The 18,052-nt window shown below is 40.1% G+C and overlaps 1 protein-coding gene and 2 long non-coding RNA genes across 12 annotated transcripts in view; 2 read left to right on the top strand and 1 right to left on the bottom strand.

The window, feature by feature from the left end:
• Window positions 1-18,052, top strand: part of DIAPH2 (diaphanous related formin 2) — an 811,416-nt gene that overhangs the window by 513,535 nt on the left and 279,829 nt on the right. The gene's annotated exons all lie outside the window — the stretch shown is intronic.
• Window positions 7-18,052, top strand: part of LOC119567022 — a 25,327-nt gene continuing 7,281 nt past the window's right edge. Inside the window, exons 1-4 of one of the 3 annotated variants that reach the window (XR_005226675.2) lie at window positions 7-796; window positions 900-968; window positions 2,930-2,989; window positions 3,652-3,739. This is a non-coding gene — a long non-coding RNA (uncharacterized LOC119567022). Of the gene's footprint in view, window positions 2,990-3,651; window positions 3,740-18,052 lie in introns of all 3 variants that reach the window. The other 2 variants (XR_006283899.1, XR_006283898.1) reach the window with 2 other exon arrangements.
• Window positions 15,785-18,052, bottom strand: part of LOC122461746 — a 26,580-nt gene continuing 24,312 nt past the window's right edge. For both annotated transcript variants that reach the window (XR_006283901.1, XR_006283900.1), the window contains exon 4: window positions 15,785-16,927. This is a non-coding gene — a long non-coding RNA (uncharacterized LOC122461746). The remainder of the gene's footprint in view (window positions 16,928-18,052) is intronic.

Below are 18,052 nucleotides of genomic sequence, written 5' to 3'. Positions count from 1 at the left end.
ATCCTTTTTGCACTTCTGGTTTGATAATCTTAGTTTTTTTGTCTGTCTTATTAAATATTTACAATATTTGAAATTAACAGTTAGAAGTGTGTGTTGTTTCATGTTTATTATTTTGCATAGGGAAGAGCATATCAGAAAATTTTGAGTGTTTCTTCTCTGTGGCTAGCTTGTAGCATTTATAATCACACTTTTAAGAAGAAAGATGACACCATTCTCAAGGCTTCCCACTGAAGGAGCTGAATACCCAGGATCCTGTCGTAAACTGGAGAGAGTATATCTTTATATGATCCAAGAACAACTTTTAGATAGTGGTTGCATCACTTCAGGCTCAAAGAATATGGAAAGAAGGGTAGAAAATGGAAAATATATAGTGAGAAGTTTTGGCTGCAAAATTTTGGCTCATCAAGAAAACTTTAGTTTAAAGTATTAGAAGTTGCTGATAGTCATTGTCTGTTTTGATTTTTTTTGAAAGTTATAATTTTAGGAGAAAAGTGCCAGCTCTGGTAAGTATGATTAAATAGTCTGAACTGAAGATTGACTTATCATTTTATCTCTGTAGGGAATAAATACTGTGAATTCTTTATCTAAAAGTAACTAAAATAGACAGCTGTATGTCAGTCACTGTCTCAAGATTTAACTTCTGGTTGTTCCACCCTTCCACTCTTTCAAAAATTTTCACTTATGAAGTAGTTCAACTTTTGGTCAAGAGTAAAGAAATGTAAGTGCAAGAAGCTGACTGTTAAATTTATGTGGAACTGACTACATTTCCGTTGTGCTTAAAGGAAATTTTCAGTCGGTAATTTAATATACAAATCCACATATTTCTTTAAATGAGAAAATGTTTAATGTGTGTTTGCCTGTTCCTGACTCATGAGGTTTGTATATGTATTTATTTACAGAAGCTTGAGGGGCTGATAGAATGTAGCATGAGTATTCAACTTCCTCCATAGGAGAGGCCGTACACGTAGGTATGTTTGCCAGTGGGCTCACCTTAATGCATTTGGAGAAATCTGTTGAGCATGATCAGTGGACTAATGTAAAGTGGAGCGATCCTGCCAACTAGCATACTAATTTGTAAGGGAGTTAGAGAAAAGTCATTGTTCGGCCATGCTGGAAGAAGGACAGGAGACACTGGATTTAATTAGGCCACAACTTTATCCTTAAATATCTGGGAATACCCAGCAGATAAAACTATATAGTACAAGTAACTGCATAATCTTTTCAATATATTCTCAAGGGGCTTCTGTCAGCCCTCCCCCTTACCCATCGTGCTGCTGGGACCTCACCATCCAGCCTCTTGAATGAAGGTTTGGAGGGAGGGGAGTTTGGCTCCCTGCCATACCAGTCGTATGAGCCCTAAGCCCCCCTCCTCCCACCCCCTGGTTTCCACTCTTTTAAAGAATACATCCTTTAAATCCTTTACCAATCTATTTTCTCTGATTGCTGCTGCATCCCTTCCCTACAGAGTACCTGCACTGGACATCTGCCTCACATTTACATAATGAGTTTCAACATTATAGCCTAACTCCCGTTTCAAGTTTGCTCCAACAAAGCCCCCAAACCTGCTGAAGGGAAGGCAAAAAAAACCCCAGAAACCCCGCTTACCTTGGCCAATCTTGTGGTAAGAAAAAAATTCCTCCCAGTCCCCCAAGAAAGGAGCAGCTAGCACAGTGCTGCCCACAGCTGATCCTTACAGAACCCAGTATTTCACTACATTCATGGGTTGAAGGATTGGTGCTGCTCCACTTGGTCCAAGTAAAAGACTTTTCATGCACTGGCATGGACCTATATAATCCCTCACCCCTTTTCTGGTCACCTATGGGGGGACCTGGTTTGAAGCTGCACCAGAAAGTCACTCCCTGGCTCAATAGCCCTTAAAGCAAGTGGTACACACTTTTTCCAACAAGCCAGATTACAGCCCACACTGCGATGAGGTCCAGTGAGAGAGAGAGTCATAAGCTCTCAAGTGCTGTCTTCCCTACATGGACCATTAACAGTTTCTGGCTGGACCACAGGAAAGTAGTTCAGGGCTAATTTATATCAAAAACTTTCCTCTTGCTTTATGCATTGCCTTCCATCCCATTTGCTTCAGGGTTTCATAAGAAAACGGTCCTGAATATGGCCAGAATAATCTGTGTTACCAGAATATTTTGCATAACAGTTCTAAAGCTCCATCCTCCTACTTCATCTACTTTCCCAGGCTCCCTTCGTTAACCACAATCCAGTCTGCTCATTCAGTCAGCTTGTTTTGTGAACAGAGCATCCTTCAGGAGCTAGATCCACATTTAGTTTAGTTCACACTTGAGAAAAAAAGAATACCTTCTCTGCCTATTATAGGGAATCACTTGCAGTGTTTTAAGTCCTATTCTAAAGGATTTGAACAAAGGGCTCACCCCTGGGTTCCTCAGGGTGCAGGTGGCAGTTGTAGCTGCACTTAGGCTGTCAGAGTTTTCACGTAAATTCTAATCTTAGTTTCTCATTTCCTAGCAGCTTCTTGCATTTGACCACCTGTCAGATCCCCATGACCCTTTATTTAGGGCTTCTCTCTTTTATTTGAGATGGTTTTCTTGATTTCGAGGGTTTTCTTTATTTTCAAGGTAGTTGAAGGAGTTTCCTTCACCATCCTCAAGTTCAATATGTGGGGAAGAGCCAGTCAGATCAAATCCATCTGCAATGGTGATATTTAGGCTGGAAAGAGTGTAATTTCTTACCTGGTAATTCCATTGGTACACATGAGTTAAACCATTGCAGGACCATGTCCTTCAGTTCTCTGAGAAAATGTTGATGCTCTTGTTCTGTATGTATGTTTATAGTGCGGATCAGTTACTTAAATCTTTGAAATAGCTCACATAGGGTAAGTATGAGTGACGGTGGCTGGATCATATGAAAATGCTAAAATTCTGTTGCTTCCTTCCTGATTTTTTTAAAGAAATGGGACTCCTTCATCTGACTGCATTGGTAGAACCAGACTGCACAGAGGAATTAAAAGGTAAGAACAATTTCATTTTAATAGATCGCTGCTAACTTTTTCATGCTGCCCAAAATTCCGGGGCCTGACGAGTTTTCTATGGAAATTAAGGCTGGAGCTGTGAAACTGAACTAACGAAACTGCTTCACTTCATTGCACATCACCACACTTCTGATATGACAGCGAGATGCCATCCATGGCTCTTGGTAAATAAAAGAGGCATGTTAGGCAGTAGTAGGTGCCTGGCTACTTTATCATACTGTAACATTGAACAAATTTGATGACTTGACAAAATAGATAAGGCTGTAAGAAAAAAGCTGTTTCTGTCTAAGGATTTTTGTTTTCATAATTAATTGATGACCTGATAAATGGTTGATTTCTATTTTTAGAAAGGCAGTTCCAGTAAATTAAATTGTAGTACATGATCAAAATTGCTATTTCTTATCACCATTAAATACACCCTTTTATTTTATACTGAAATACTTTTTTTTTTAGACTCAGGAACAACACTGCTGCTTAAGAGAGACAAAAAGGAGGTCTTTCTGCTTCCCTTGTGTTTCTTCTATTTCTGTCAGCCCAGTGTAGAATTGTTTGGTTGCTGATGGCACACAGTGAAATTAGAAACTTGTGGAATTTCAGGGAGAGTGAGCTCAATGTGCTTTATAACTGCTTGTGCTTTTCAGAAAATGGATGACAAAAATGTCAGAACATTAATCATTCTCAGCAGAGGGAGCTCTGGGATGCACTTCCATGTATATATCGTAATTAAAGGTATTGTTTCCCTTTCCCTGTACACCAATACATAGAGGCTACTCAGTATCAATTGTAGCTGGAGCTGTCTTCAGTGAATATTAAATAAATATTGCATGATGCCGTACTAAGAGAAGAGGTCAGTTAATAGAGCACCCTATTCCCAACAGTGAAGCAAATTTTATGATGAGAAAATATTGACCCAGTTTTCATGTGCCTAAAAAAAAGAGAGAGAGAGAAGAGAAGTATGAAACAGGTCCAGGTATTGATTAGGCTTTAAGTGATGAAGAATGAATGTAAAGCTTACTTACAAAATTGAAATATATATTCTTGCTTTTCTTGTTCCCCCTTTAAACAATTTAATTCGTAATTTCATATAACCTGTTTTTTCTCTCTTTCTCTGTATGTTATGACTTCAGTGAGTAGTATTTCATGTACTGTAATCTGTAACTATCAGAGCGATTATCTCATGAAGCTGCATTCATATTTACACAAAGACATGGAAGAAGAGAGTAGTGATACAGTATTCCACAAACTGTTCAAAGCAAAAACATTGCAGAGAAATTTTATTCAGATAAACATGGTAGGCTGATTAAAATGTTAAATTAAACCTTTTTAATTTTAATTTATGTAGTTATTTTGTCTGTAGTCTTTAACTTGATATAAAATTTGAACTGTTATTTTAACACATTTTATTGACTAAAAATGTGAGGAATCATGGGGTCACATCTATCTGAATAGCAGATTTAGTGGAGAAGTTGCTGAAACTAAATGAAAAGAGAGCCTTTGATAGTAGAATTAGATTTGGTTTATTTTAGATTTGCTTTAGAACTCTGCACAGACTTGTTTTTAGATTGGTTGTTCTAGAAATATCAATGCAGCTCCATGTTCAGGAGTATATATATTTTCCCTGTATAATTGTTCAGAAATTTCAGTTTAAAATAGTAATAAAAGCACTCCAGGCAGTATAATTGTCAAGGTTCCTTCCTCACTCTGAACTCTAGGGTACAGATGTGGGGACCTGCATGAAAGACCCCGTAAGCTTATTCTTACCAGCTTAGGTTAAAAACTTCCCCAAGGTACAAACTTTGCCTTGTCCTTGAACCGTATGCTGCCACCACCAAGCGTGTTAACAAAGAACAGGAAGAGAGCCCACTTGGAGATGTCTTCCCCCAAAATATCCCCTCAAGCCATACACCCCCTTTCCTGGGGAAGGCTTGATAAAAATCCTCACCAATTTGTACAGGTGAACACAGACTCAAAGCCTTGGATCTTAAGAACAATGAAAAATCAATCAGGTTCTTAAAAGAAGAATTTTAATTAAAGAAAAGGTAAAAGAATCACCTCTGTAAAATCAGGATGGTAAATACCTTACAGGGTAATCAGATTCAAAACATTGAGAATCCCTGTAGGCAAAACCTTAAGTTACAAAAAGACACAAAAACAGGAATATACATTCCATTCAGCACAGCTTATTTTACCAGCCATCTTACAAAAGTAAATCTAACGCATTTCTAGCTAGATTACTTACTAACTTAACAGAAGTTCTGAAAAGCATTCCTGACCTGGTCCTGGCAAAATCATCACATAGACAGACAGACCCTTTGTCCTCCCTCCCCGCCCCCCCACAGCTTTGAAAGTATCTTGTCTCCTCATTGGTCATTTGGGGTCAGGTGCCAGCAAGGTTATCTTAGCTTCTTAACCCTTTACAGGTGAGGGTTTTTATAGAGGGATTTAAAATCAAGAGATTTTATAGCACTGTATACAGAAAGGTGGTTACCCTTCCCTTTATTTTTATGACAATAATTTTAGGGGATTATTACCTTTTTCAAGTGGTTAATCATTGTTCTTTTGCCTTAATGTGCATAGCAGACAGTATTGCTAGAAATAATGAGGTCTGAGTTGGAACTGTTAGGGTTATAAGGAGTAGACGCCTTGCAGAAGCAGACAGACTCTAGGCTATTTCTACTTCCACCTTGAGCAGTTTACTTTCTAGATTTTAAGGCCAGAAAGGGACTATTATGAACATCTAGTCTGTTCTCCTGCATAGTACATGCCAAAGAATGTCAACCAATCAATTCAGCATCAAATCCATAACTTCTGTTTGAGCAGTAACATATCTTTTCGAAAGGTCTTGATTAAAAGGTGTCAAGTAATGGAGAATCTGTCATGTGCCTGGGTAATTTGTTCCAAGGATTAATTACCTTCACTGTTAAAAATTGAATCTTATTTCTAGTCTGAATTTGTCTAACTTCAGTTTCCAGCCATAGGATCTCATTATGCCTTTTTCTGCTATATTAAAGATCTGTGTGCTGTCAGAAATGACTTCCCCATGTTGATACCTATAGACCATGATCAAGTCTCCTCCTAACCTTCTCTTGGATAAACTAAATAGATTAAATTTCTGTAGTCTGTACTGTGTTTTCTAGGTCTTGAATCATTTTTGTAACTCCTTTTTGAACCTTTCTAATATGTCAACATTCTTTTTGAAGTGTGGAGTTTAGAACTGGACACATTATCCCAGTAATAGTCTCACTAATGCCATATACAGAGGCCTAATACCACAGCTCTACTTGTACTTGATATTCCTATGTCTCATTGGCCCTATTAGTTACAGCATCATATTCAGTTAGCTACCATGACCTTAAGTCCTTTTCAGAGTCACTGCTTTCCAAGATACAGTCCCATCTTATAAGTGAGACTTCGATTTTTTGGTCCTAGATTTATAGAACTTCTTTTCCTTTCTTTTTTCCAGAGAGTCCTTTGCTTTACATAATGTTTATAGAAACAAAATACAGTGCCATTTATTAGCAGTCTGCTATAGTATAGCTACTATATAGCTCACTTCTCCTCAAGCAGGGAGAAGGCTGCAGCCACTGCACAGTCCCTCTGGCCTTCTTCATTTTTGGTGGTTAATCATCCCAACATTTTGAGAGCCGACCAAACCCAGGTTATTCCAGTACCTACCATCTTGTTTTTATTAACATATTTTCCCATGCCTAATAATTTTTGAATGGTCCAAACTAGATGCGAGCTGCACTTAAAATTTAGCTCAACATACAACTGTCAGGCAGGGGTATGAGAGAAACACAGCCCTGATACCATAGCTATGGCAACCTAACCCCTCCTTCCCCCCCCACATCTAGATGCTTCTATGCTTCTATGGCCATAGCTAACTTCGCTAGGGCCAGCGGCGTATTAACGCCTAGGCCGACAAATTTGCAGGGGCGGCAAATTTATAATAGCAGCCAGAGGCTGCTGCCTCTGGTGCTGGTTTGCGCCCTCTGCCCCCGGCCCTGCCCCAACTCCACCCCTTCCCCGCCCCCTCCCTGCCCCTTTTGGTCCCCTTTTCCTCCGCTCTGCCGCCGCCTCCTCTCCTGAGTGCACCGCATTCTGCCCCTTCCCCCCTCCTTCGCGAACCTGTTTCACGCACAAGCACTGGCAGGGAGCGGGGAGAAGCAGGACCCGGCGGCGCGCTCAGGGGAGGAGGTGGTGGCAGAGCGGAGGTGAGCTGAGGGGAAGGGGGGGGCAGCAATTACTTCTGTACCTAGGAGCGGCAAAATCATTAATCTGCCACTGGCTAGGGCAGGTAACAATTGTACACCAACAGAAAAGTCCTTCTGTCTGGCTCCATCTACATTACAGGGTTATGCTGGTATAGTCTCTGTGGTGTAGAGACAACCTTAGGCTTTTGAAGTTCATATTCATTGTTGTGAGGGGAGCATGGAAGGGGAAGTTTAATCCTTAGTTGATCTCACTGTATGGGCAAAGGCAGTTTTCCGCAAGACTTGTTAAAAAGATAGCACTATATCTGATTACATTGTGAAGGCAGTTCTTGGAAAAAGTAAGACAAATTTATTTATTAACCGTTAAAGCAAATGCAGATTATTGTACAATGCAGGAAAAATTCAAAGATGCATGCTGCCCCCTTCCCCTGAAAAGCACAATCTCTTGTTTTCAGTGCCTTTTTCTTATCATCAATCAGTGAGGGGGTTGTTTTGTTTGCGGGGATTGGAATTTGTTTCAGTGAGACATTCACAATAACATTCATATATGTTGTCCCAGATGATTGGCAAAGTCTCTTCTGTCTAGGGACATTGTTGATTAATCCAGCCATCAAGGGCCTAGTGGTAAAATCTGCAGCTGGCAGAGACAAGACTGGTAGTACTTGCAGGACCAGTTTCTTCCTGTTATAATAATTATACCAGGGAGGACTTTGTCCTGTAGTAAAGAAACCATCTGATACCATGTCTAGATCTTGGAATACTTTTGACCAAAGGTTTGCTAGTTCACAGTGCTTGTAGCTTGTGCTAGGAATTTCCTATTCTTTGTGGGCAAATCACTGTTTACCTTTTGGAAGGAGATGTGCTCATTTGTCCACAGAGAGAAGCACGATATAGTTAAAAAGCCAATGATTTCACACCATTACCATTGGCTTTTTAACTATATCTTGACTAATCAGACACGAGGTGCAAGTTAGTGAGAAAAGAGCCGGAACAGCTATTTCTAATAGTGATACTTGGTTTACTCATCTTACTATATTGCATTAAATCCACCTTTGACAAGTTATTTTTTTACTCTTTTATAAAGAGAAAAGATGGTCAAAATTTTTAATCCCAGGTCCAGCAAGTATTCTCACTAAATGCAAGCAGTAGTCATAAGAAATAATGTTATAAATATTCAGCATTATTATAGCTATCTTTTGTTGGACCAACTTCTGTTGGTGAGAGAGATAAGTTCTCTCACCAACAGAAGTTGGTCCAATAAAAGATATTTCCTCACACACCTTGTCTCTCTCAAGGCAGTAAATTGAAGTTGGGCTTGCTATCTTTATTTGGAGTCAGGGAACTGAGTTGGGAACTCAACCTTATTGTTTCCACTCGTTGTCATTTATCTTCCCCCGCCACCCCCCGTATTGAAAAAAAAAAGTTATAAAATAAACCTGTTAATTTCTTCATCCTAATCTACATTTATACTCTTCATAGAATTTCTTAATGTCATTTCTCTTCTTTACCTGCTAGTAAAACCTTTCAATAAAAAGTGGTGTTGTTATGCTTACATAATGGGTGCATGTTGATGGGGTGGGGGGGAATTTTTTCTCTGGTTGTCTTTAAGATCATTGCCTCTCTGACATTCAGAAAACCTCAATAAATAATTACTGCCACTCCAGGCAGGGAAGCCCAGTGCCAGGCTTTCTATTTTTGAGAGAGAGAGAGAGAGAGAGAGAGAGAGACTGGACTGGGTGTGTAGGAAAAGGAGTCACATCAATGAGAGTAGAGAAGGAAGGCTATGAATAGCAGTTTGATAACTTTAGAACAAACTGATCGTTTGGATTCTGTGGGTTAGCTTCCTCACACAGCTGTGTTACTGCACCTGTGTCCTGACGTACAACTAACTTACTGGTAGTTGCTTCAGCTGTAGACCTATCTTGAGCAGAGACCGTACATTTTGATACTGTGTGGTGGTTTTGTGATGTACACAAATGAAGACTAGGCTGAAATAACCAACCTCATTTGCACTGACAACCTACTTGCTAGGATTTGAGTTGAAAGATTCATGCATTTAAGTCATTCTGCCACATTTTTGTTACTTTTGAAGAATTGTATGTGGTGATATGTAGTATATAACAGTGTATGTGGTATGCAATAATGAGAAGAGAATTTTATTTCTTAAAAAATCTAGTTATATTGTAAGTAATGAACCTAATGAGATGTATCCAGAATGCAGCTCTCTTTTAATTTACGTATTTTTAAATCAATGAAGCCTTTCTTGTTTTATCTGTGGGTGGTTTCTATATTTCTAGTCACTGATACTGCATCTGTCACAGTATTAACTGAACACTAGACAAAAAACATTGTCACATACACAAATCACAAAGTTTTGGTGCTGCCTTTCAGTTGTCTCCATCCTGCCTACAAGTGATTACAGATCTATTTTTTATTAATATTGTCAGAGGAAGCTTGTAATTATGGGAATTATATTGCAAAGAGATGTCTTGAAAGGATTCTTGAAGGTGGTGATATCAGTAGCTCTAATCTCTCTCAGGAGGAATTCTACATTTGTGTTCTCGATGGTAGAAATGCTGTGTGCCTGGATCCCACTAGTCTCATTTATACTGTGGGCAGTTCATTGGTTCATGATAAATAAAGCGGTCATGGTTGTAAAATGAGAGGGAGGGAAAGTGTCAATCTATGAGAGTAGCCTAGACCATCTCACTGAGGGCCCAGTTAATCTGTGAAGGACCTTGAATTTGATCCATTATTGCATATGGAGATATTGTAGCAAGCAGAGCACATGGAGAATGTGTTTGTTTGCAATTGGCCTGAGTAGCTCTTCAGGTATTCTGTGACATGTTGTGTCATATGAAGCTTTAAGGCCACTACATTGATTCCAAGATACAGAGCCTTGAACTAGTCAGGCCTGGTGATCACAAATGCAGGTCTGTGTTCAATAGCATGACATGTACAATCTCCTACCCTGGCACAGACTGGAAAAAGAAGTTTGTAGTGGGTGCTGCTACTGTTTTTAGTTTGGTATGTAATATTAGCAGAGTGTGATGAATCTGAGAACTCTGTGTGCTATCTTAATGATTTAAGGATTAGATACACTCTGTTGAAGGCTGATATAATGTCTTTGAGGTGTTTCCCTATGACCATTAACTTCCTCCTTTCCAGAGTTTATTTGGATTTGGTGCATCAAAAGAAAAGCTGACCCATTAAGAGAGATCCAGGCCCCATACTGCCCTGTTACAATTTCAGCCTAGAACAGGAGAATTCTGGTGCTATTAGCTCTTAAGATTTATGGGAGCTGTAGGCCTGATAGCGAGGGATGTTGGAAGAGAATCTGTATATAAGAACTTTTATTTTGTCCAGTGTGGGAAACTTGAAAGGAATAAGATCTGTGGTTAAGTCTCTCAAGCTGAAGGGTCTGGGAAGAGGCCTAGATGGACAGCTGGGTAAAGTAGCCCAAGGAAGGGGTGAAATTTAACTAAACCATCTTAACTAACCATTGTCATAGCCTGAGAAGGGAATTTGGGGACTGTTGCAGAGTATAGGAAGTAGCACTGAGGGAACAAGAAGAAGTGGATGGCCTAGATAGCTTATTCTGAGTTCTACATCTTCGGGGGCGGGGGGGATAGCTTCACTGCAATGTAAGCAAAGGGTTAGTAGAATTTGAGTTAGCAGACCCTGACTTTGTTAATCTAGGTCTTGAGTGTCTACACTCATCTTTACTCTCAGGTTAGGATTTGCTGAACCCTGCCTCCCAACCTGGGGCTCCAGTGGCTATACTACATTATGCAAGTCTGAATCAAACCACCCATATCCCAGAATTCCTCATGCCTTGAGATAAACAACTCCTTCTCTTTTTAATCCTTCACCCACTCAGTAACCCGTTGTACACTAGTTGATCTTTGTGTCTACTTAAATGGTTCTTAAGTGGTGCAGGAACCTTGCTGTTACTGCTGTCCCCAGACCACTTTTGCACAAAGGTTCTGTAAGTCCATTCTCCACTGCATGAGATTGTCCTCTGAGGGCTTACTAATTAATTGTCCACCCATAAAAATAAAAGATCCAGGCATCTAAGAGCCCTGGGAGGGTCTGCAGAATCAGAGATGTTTTGGGGAAACCAGGAAACTTTGAAGATGCACAAAAGAGAGTGGAAAATAATTATCCCATTGTAAAGAAATGGACATATAGGCAAAATTCCTTTCATGTAATGTACCAGAGCAGTGATTTGTTATTTCTCTTTATTCTGATTTTCAAAGAGAGATGACATTTGCCAAAACAAAATACTATTTAAACAAAATTAAAACTTCCAGCATTTGGGTTTTTGCAATTTTTTGGCACCAATGACATAATTTCTGGCATTCAGCCATATGTCAAGGTCACCATTACTTAAGGTAGTGATAGTAAGCCTTGTTGTGTGGTAATAACAGCTGTATTCACAACATGAGTTTTATTGGTTCTTCGCATAACCTGTCTTGAGTGTAATGAGATCCATTTGAGAAACGACGTGTTGCCTTCTTTAAACGTTTTTGGCAATATGTGAAATGTCCACTCTGCATTAAACTGATAGGATGACTCCTATCAGAGAGTTATTTCATGTAGTCATCCAGCTTGGCACTGGAGAAAACCATGTACTGGGAGGCAAAAACTCAGTCTCCTGGTTGTCTGCCAGCTAAACGTTTTCTCCAGCATGAGGGCTCAAAGTGACTGAGCAGCCAGGCATCGTTAACACACGGACAAGGAATGCTGACAGAAAGTTAATGGCATTAACATACTGTCATCTGTTAGAACCTGTAGTCACCTTATAGCTTATTATGGAAAAATAATTGACTTAAAGAAATGTCATTTCAGAGAAGCACATACTCTTTTTCAGGCAGATTGAAATATGGGGTGTCCGTTGTTTCATAAGTGTGATGGGGTACCACCTGACATACTGGGATACCGCTGAGCCTGCCTGTTTCACCAGTCTGGGCTCCCTTACACTGTCCTGCTGAGCCAGGCCCTCAAGCCTCCTCCAGCAGACACACAGTTAGGGACACACCCAGTTGCAGAAAGGCAGAGACACTGAAATCAGCACTGCGTGGGAGGGTTTCAGCTAGGGAATTGCCCAGCACTCAAGTGCATACCCCCTCTGGAGTCTAAACCTAAAATTGTATTGTCTTGTGCTGCACAGAGAATTATACAGTGGAAGCTCATGAAATTTGCTCCCTCCCTCAATGTGGAGAACAGTATGCACAGCTTTTGTCATCCCCCCCGCAGTTATGAATTCCACAGACTGGTTGTAGAGAAAACAAAAACCGGTTTATTAGCTACAAAAGATAGATTTTAAGTGATTATAAGGGTTAGCAAAGAGATCAAAGCAGATTACCCAGCAAATAAAACAAAAAGCAATATAAGCTTAAAATACTAAAGAAACTGGCTACAAGTAGTAATTTCTCACCCTAAATGTTGTTTTAGGTAGATTGCAGAGGTTCTTGAAGGCAAACTGTTCTTGCTTGCACCTGAAAACTCCAGATATTTCTTTAATAGGCTAGACACCTTTCCAGCCTGGGCTCATTCCTTCTATACTCCCTCCCCTCCAACCCTTTGTTTCTTAGGGCTTGTTTACACTGGCAATGTACAGCGCTGCAACTTTCTTGCTTAGGGGTGTGAAAAACCACGCCCCTGAGCTCAGCAAGTTTCAGCACTGTAAAGCGCCAGTGTAGACCGTGCACCGGCGCTGGGAGCCGCACCTCTTGTGGAGGTGGTTTTTTTAGAGCGGTGGGAGAGCTCTCTCCCAGCGCTCTGCTGCAATCACACAAGCCGTGTTAAAGCACTGCCAGTGTAGACTAGCCCTTAGATGTTCACAACAGTCATGTTGGGTGGGGATTCAGTGAAGAATGACCACTGATTATGTCACTCCCCTGCCTGAAATAGGTTTTATATATGGTGGGAATCCTTTGTTTTCCAGGGTGGTTTCCCCTCCTCCCGCAGTGGAAAAATACTGGTATTCTATCATGGAGTCCAGTACCAGGGACATAATCACATGACCCTGCAGTGTCAAAGCAGCCATGAGTCAGAGGTTGTTTGTAGCATCCCAAGAAAGCTTCTGAGGGAGGTGGGAGATTAGCATTTTCAAAGAATAAATGGTCCACTGACTCGTTCCCAGTTAGCCTGCCACACTGATTGCATTCTGTCTGGTCTGCGTTCCCCAGATGCAAACACTTTTGTATTACAGATGTATGGTCAATAGTCCTAACTTTAGATACAAAAATGATACATTCTTACAAATAGGATAATCCTATTCAGTAAACCATAACCTTGTCAGTGATACCTCACATGACCTATATTGCATAAAATACTTTATGATTATGACACAATCATATCATTATATTACTTGAAAAAATATGGGAAGCAGTGTCAGATGTCACTTCAGAGGAGCCCATTCTCTTTTGCAGTCAGATTGAAATCTGGGGTGTCCAGTGCTTCGTGATTATCTGTATTAAATTCTGATCTTGTTCTGAACTACGGTCTTTTCAGAAATAAGCGAGAGGAGGCAGTTAGGTACTTCTGTGACCCCCATTTATGAAGCTGAGTTTATTTTAAACTTGTATTTCTGATATGGAGGTACCCCTTAGTACCTGGAGGTGGATGGGGTAATTGAAATAGCTCCAATTGTAGGTCTTTTTTATAAGTTAATGACAAAAGGATTATAATGAGCTTTTAGTTTATAGTATTTATCCAAAGATCTTTCCAGTAGCAGTCTACAAAGGTGACATTTTAAAATATGTTGATTGAAAAGCAAGTTCTGACCTAAAATGTGTCTTTGGGAAAATCACTGCTAGTTATCTAGAGAGAAACATTCTCTTTATAGTGCCCAATGAAAAGAGAATTTCTTATTGACGTTCATATGGGTTGTGTGAGTCTAATTGCCTATGAACAAAACTGAAAAATACCCTGCAACAGATCTTCGGTGGAAAGGATGAAAATCTTCATAATTATAGAATTTTTTTCAGACCTATTTGTTCTAAAACCTAGTTCTCTCATTTTAAAAAAATGAAACAAATAGCTTTCAGAATTCCCTTAAGTAGGGAGCAAAATTCTAATGGGAGTTTAAAAGTAGCTACTCACTGTTACCATGTACACTTCAAAGTTCTGTGGCGATTAACACTGCAACAGAAAAGAGTGGCTTGTAGACATAACACTGGTATCTTGTTATTCTGGTATAAATCCCGTGGTTTTGTTCGTTTTGTTTTTTTAAAGAGAGAGAGAGAGAAGAGAGACCCACTCAATATTTTTCATATGTTATTCCTTTCGTGTTGGGCTTTGATTTAAAATGCGGGTATTGAGACCTTTCTCTTGACAAATTCTGCTTACAACTAGAAAGCATAGATACAGCCTCCAAGAAGCGTATGTATTAGGATCTGTTACATCAGGGAATAAAGTCTTGTTCAGAGACGTTTGCCAGTGCATGGAAGGAAAGTGATACTGGATTGATGCCTTTAAAATTTAGCCTAGGAGATCACAGAATATGAGCTGTCCTTCATAAGAGTTACTTAAGAAATTGATACTCAAACAATGCTGTTAAGTGTTCTCTTGCCATTAGTCACAATGAAAAGTAGGACTTTCTTGCCATGCCAGTATAGGGAAAACTAAACAAATAATGCTACTAATGTCACGTATTGTCAATATTGCATGGAAATTAAAAGGAATTTAACATCAACTGGGGTTGAAAATTGCCATTTTTCCTAACAGGGGAAAGTAATGTGAGCCAAATTCTGCCCTCTGTGAAGCCCCATACAAGTGCATTGAAGTCAATGACTCCTGTGATCTCTTGATTTCAGTGGATTTTATAGGATTTAAATGATGGTAGAATTTGGCCCAGAATAAGGAATGCCACCTTTGAAAAAATTTCGAAGTTGTTGAAACCATCCTGAAGAAATGATGAACACTGTCACCACACAGTAATTAGTATTTATTAGGAGTGTTGGTAGTGTAGCATTTAAGGAGGATGTTCTTTTTGATACTGTGTTTCTGGGCTAAGCATTAATTTTATATCTTTTTTTATAATAGCTTAGTGTGAGTTCAGTTCTATCTACTGAATAAAATGTTCTATTTAGTTTGGATGCCTCTTGAGAATAACTTATATAAAAGTTGATAAATAGAAAGTAATTATATTGTTTTCCAAATTTCTGTGGTATGTAGCCGAGGAAAGTTTGTCCCCTTTAACTAAGGTCAATGGGCAAATACAGAAAAGTCAGCCTTCATATGCTGCTGAAACTTTAGTATGTCATAGTATTTCATAGAAATATGGAAAGGCTTGCAATAAAACTCAAATATTAATTTTGTAATGTGGACTTTCCATGTTCTCATTTTTTCTCTTGTTTATCCTGCTTTTGAAGTTTCTAATGGCAGGGAAAGGAAGTTAACCAGGTTTATAGAAAGGAAGTCTTGTTCACAGCTCCTTAGCCTCTTTGCTTCCTGGTAGGTGAAGACTTGATGACTGTCTTTCTCACAGGATGGGAGAAGAGGGAAATAGAAAGTTACTCATTGGTCATTCTATTTGCTGTATGTCCCTCTTCTCCCATCCTGAGAGAAAGACAGTCATCAAGTCTTGATCACATATAATTGAAAATTCTTTGTTGACATCTTCCCACCGAAACATATAACAGGAAGAGAAAACATTTAATAGCAACAACGAAAAATATGGCGTTACTATTAGGACTGTGCCAATATGTTTCTTGGCCCTATCTCCTCAGGCTAGCTATTTAATTTCATTATCCTAATCCTATAAGAGAGGAGCAGAGCAGGTGGAGATTGGATGTGAATTTAATTAGCTCTGAAGTTCTTACTACTCTCATGCTTCACCTCTGATTAGATTAATTTAGTTGTTCTGCTCAGCTGAGTAGGTGACTGGAGTAACAAAAGAGGATGTAGGCAGGGAATCACGGATTAGGAAGTCTAGCAGCCAGGAGTTAGGAGTGTGGTTGGGTGAGAATGAGAAGCAACTAGGAGACATAGTGGGGACAAAGATATGCTGTTAGAGGGAGTCAGTCACGGAACAGGAGGGGGTTGAAGAAAGAAAAACAAACAAAAAGTTAAAGTATGAATGAAGGAGAATGAAGAAACCAAACAAGACAGATGGGAGAGGGAAAGATGTGTGTTACAGGAAAAAGACTCAAAACAGAAGAGAGGAAACAATATGGACAAAAGAAGTGAGAAGTGCCAGAGAAGCTTATGACAAATGTGCTTAGGAGAAGGGTAGGAGATGTGGTGTGGGCAAGGGCATATTTGGTACGATGAGGGGATGCACAGACAAGCACAAGGCTTTCGCATCCTCCCGAACATATTTTGGTTTTGTCTTTCTATATTTTCCAGTAATCTGATATGGCCAGGACAGCAGGGGGTGGAGGGAATACTTACAGAATTCATTTGTAACTCGATATAAATGACAAAGTGTGCAATAAAAGACTATACTGAAAGATACCAACCATAAAAATTCTTCTTTTTTGAGTGAAGTCCCTTTGTGTATTCCACATGTGGGATACACACGCACACCATGCACCTGAGCCTGGAATTTTTTGCAAGCAATGTACATTGGACCACACATGCGCCATAGTTGTCCACGTGCTTTCATGGCCATTGCCTCACCAGTTGCTTCTTACCACCACATGGTCTACGTTGGAATCTTTCATGTCCTCAGCTCCTTTTTACTGCATCATTCCTGTAAGAATTGTACATAGTAAGTTTTTAGTAGTTTTAAATAGTATAGTGTAGCATAAATTATTAGATAGCTTTTTTTGTTTTCCACCACCCGGGGACTTTTTCCCTGAGAAGCCTGGGAAATGTCCAGGGTCCCTGCATTCAAAAACTGTGTTTTCTGCCCTTGCTCCTTTTCTGTGGGTGACCAATATCAACACTGTCTGGGTGAGGCTCCCATTTCTGCCAAGTGCAGCATCTTCCACTTCTCCCACCCCTCTGAACTCATGGAGCAGGATCAGGAACTGAAACTCAGAAAACAGCTCATGAAGAAGACCATGGAAGCCCCAATCAGATCTGGGCCCCCGTACATCAGCCTTGAAAAATGGACAGCACCCCTCAAAGCACGATCTTGGGAACAGAGGCTAATTCTGTTAAGCCTAAAGAGAAGGCTTTGCAGGGCAGTAAGAGGCACTCTCATAGACATAAGGACAAATTATCTATGTGTACGCCACTCCCCAAAAGAAGGGAAGAGCCAGCACACACGGGTACTAAAGTGTAAGGCTGACTAAATTTTCACAGATCCGATGATTCCAACACCAGTTCCAGTGGTGAAGATGTGAGAAAGACAGCTCCTGGTACTTCCATCCACTTTGGGAACCGGGGTAGTACCCATAGTGACACCAGTGGACTCTACTTGTGATTTGGGAATGTCTGAGACATATGTCTTCCCAGAAGACATTTTTGCTCTCCCCATCCGCATTGACTGCTCTTATTGGGTCTGTCTATATTCCAGTAGGTTGTAACACCGGAGGAAGAGTCTATCAGAGATTAAGTCATTCCCCCATTCCACCCACTTGCCTTAAATCACAACCATTGGTACCATCAGTACTACTGGTGATCAGAGATCTAGCTGTCTTTTCTTCTGATGATCTCGAGGCTCCGCAGGATTCTGCAACCTCAGACATAAGCCCTAGAAAGTCAGGGATTCCAACCGGACATGACTGGCGAATGGACAGGTGGTACCCTATGCCATGGGCTTCCCTCTGCTGGTGGATCCAACATATTGGCAATATTGGAAACCGTGGGAGCTCTGTGCCAGACCCCCCACAACCCTCCCCACCGATCCGTGCATCCGTTCTGCTTGCCA

Source organism: Chelonia mydas, chromosome 9 (assembly GCF_015237465.2).
Source record: "Chelonia mydas isolate rCheMyd1 chromosome 9, rCheMyd1.pri.v2, whole genome shotgun sequence".
Lineage (NCBI taxonomy): Eukaryota > Metazoa > Chordata > Testudines > Cheloniidae > Chelonia > Chelonia mydas.
This window is presented reverse-complemented; position numbering and strand designations above follow the sequence as displayed.